General features: G+C 36.9%; 1 long non-coding RNA gene across 1 annotated transcript; it reads left to right on the forward strand.

Annotated features, from left to right (window-relative positions):
* The first annotated feature begins 1,074 nt into the window (after positions 1–1,074).
* LOC137980462 (uncharacterized) lies at positions 1,075–1,905 on the forward strand. The gene is made up of 3 exons (XR_011118525.1): positions 1,075–1,135; positions 1,482–1,621; positions 1,812–1,905. It is a non-coding gene; the product is annotated as an uncharacterized lncRNA (long non-coding RNA).
* Positions 1,906–2,355: the final 450 nt, after the last annotated feature.

A 2,355-nucleotide genomic window follows, 5' to 3' on the forward strand; every position in this document is an offset into this window, starting at 1 on the left:
TATTTATTTATGTTTCTATTTATTTATTTTTGAGCACTTTTATTATCTAGTTTGGGCAGTTGGTTTGCCGACACCATGTGTTGCTGGTTATGATTTACATGTATCATCTAGACAAGTGTCCAAAATTTACAGGAAACTACATCCAAACCTGAGTAACATACCTTTAAAGTAAGACCTTTTATGTATCAGGAGCTGGTTCTATGATTGGAATAAAAACTGGAAAAGTTATTGCATTTGCGACAAGATCAAAGAGGTGTGCAACTTGTGAAGCAGCGACCAGAGCTGGAAGAACAGCCAGGGCACATGACTGTAGATGTAACTGGGACGGGTCGTCTAAGGCCATGGAAGCAGATGTATGCACTGAAAGGAATCAAACATGAAACGAATATGATGCGAACTGTGGAAATACCAATGAAATGCATATGTGCTGCTAGCGCTAATGCAGTGGCCATGGGTTTGAATCCCATTTAAGTGCTAAAAATAGTTTCTTAGGCTTAATTTGCAATTGCTTAAATTGCAATCATAACTACAGTGGTCACATATTAATTTCATTTGTATCTCTGCAGTTCACATCATATTCATTCTATATTACATTATATATATAAGTGTGAATCACAATGTGGACAAATGGTCAGACATTGTTCATGCAAAGAGAGCTTTTGGAAGCTCAATGTACAATCTACAGAAAACACATAAAAATTTGTCTGGTAAAGTGATTGATTATTTACAAAAATGCTTCAGCTACGCCATAACACAAAACAAAAATGACTCTGATGGGATCAGAAAAAGCCTAAAAGCAATAATTCCACACGCATTTGGGGATCATTCCACTTGCTCCACCTCTTGGTGTAAATATCTCCAAGACCCAGTCAATTACCATCACAGCACTTTACCACATGGTAAAGACCTCGAGGGGGACGATTTGAAGAAGGACCTGCAAGAAATCATAGAGGTTTACTGTCAGAATGCAGAAAAGCTAGCTCCACTTGGATCCAGCCAAGCCAATGAAGCACTGAATAATACGATCGGCAGCAAAGCCTCAAAGGTCAGGCATTATGGTGGCAGTGAGAGCAATGACTATCGCGTGGCCTGTGCAGTGAGCCAAAAAAACATTGGCCATGCATATGTGACTCAGGTAAGTGCTGTGGACAAGTATGATTCACCAAGGTTTAATTTAGAAATTTCTGGTTTCCTAATTCTTTTTTTCAAAATTTGACTTTTGCAATCTATTTTAACATTGATGTTACTCAGTACCCATGTGTCTACTTTTTGTCTTATTGTGATAACCGACTTGTAAAAAGTGATAAAATTAGTTATCATATACCAAATCAATGAATAAATATTTTACATTTTTAAGTGTCTGGTTAAAAAGATTTAATTTGTATTGTACTGGCACTTTTGGCAGCATTTAACCTACTTAGAAAAGGCAGACATGGTACAGCAGGCAAGTAGCAATAAGGCATTCTTCTTTTTATACACAGGCCCTTCAGGAAATTCACCTTTCTCCTGGAACACATGGGCTTAAACACTCGAAAAGAATGGATGCTAAAATGTCACTTCAAAGAGCAAGGCAGCAAACAAAGAAATTCAAAATACAAAGAAGAGGGCACAAAGAGAAGAGGTAAATAAAAACATATGGCATTGAAACTAATGATTTAGGGCAAAGCTGAAAGATTGATGTTACGGTTGAACTACAGTATCTGATCTGGAAAGTGTGTTCTGATGATGAATGTTCTCTGTAAATAAGAATTAATGAATTTTTCATGTAAATGTAGAATTTTAAAAATAATAAAATCATTGACAATCCACAGGTTGTCAAAAACAAAGCAGGCAGAAACCAGGGAAGGTTCTCAGTATCAGAGTGGCATGGGATATTTGCCAGAAACAGAAGCAGTTGAGATTCCATCACCCCCCAAACCCTGTGTGTCCAGTATGGTGCCCGAACAAGATTACATTAAGATAGTGTTTGATCTGGAGACATCATCCGGAGGTAATATCACTGATTCATTTCAAGACAATGATTGTTATATATATAATGTAATATAGAATGAATATGATGTGAACTGCAGAGATACAAATGAAATTAATATGTGACCACTGTAGTTATGATTGCAATTTAAGCAATTGCAAATTAAGCCTAAGAAACTATTTTTAGCACTTAAATGGGATTCAAACCCATGGCCACTGCATTAGCGCTAGCAGCACATATGCATTTCATTGGTATTTCCACAGTTCGCATCATATTCATTTCATGTTTGATTCCTTTCATGAACTCACTAAATTGGCCTACTCCCAATGTATGGGTCTTCATACTGTACCTCAGTTGGTAGAGCACTGTAGTGCTAAGAAAGAGCA

This window comes from Montipora foliosa, chromosome 12, assembly GCF_036669935.1.
Source record: "Montipora foliosa isolate CH-2021 chromosome 12, ASM3666993v2, whole genome shotgun sequence".
Classification (NCBI taxonomy): domain Eukaryota; kingdom Metazoa; phylum Cnidaria; class Anthozoa; order Scleractinia; family Acroporidae; genus Montipora; species Montipora foliosa.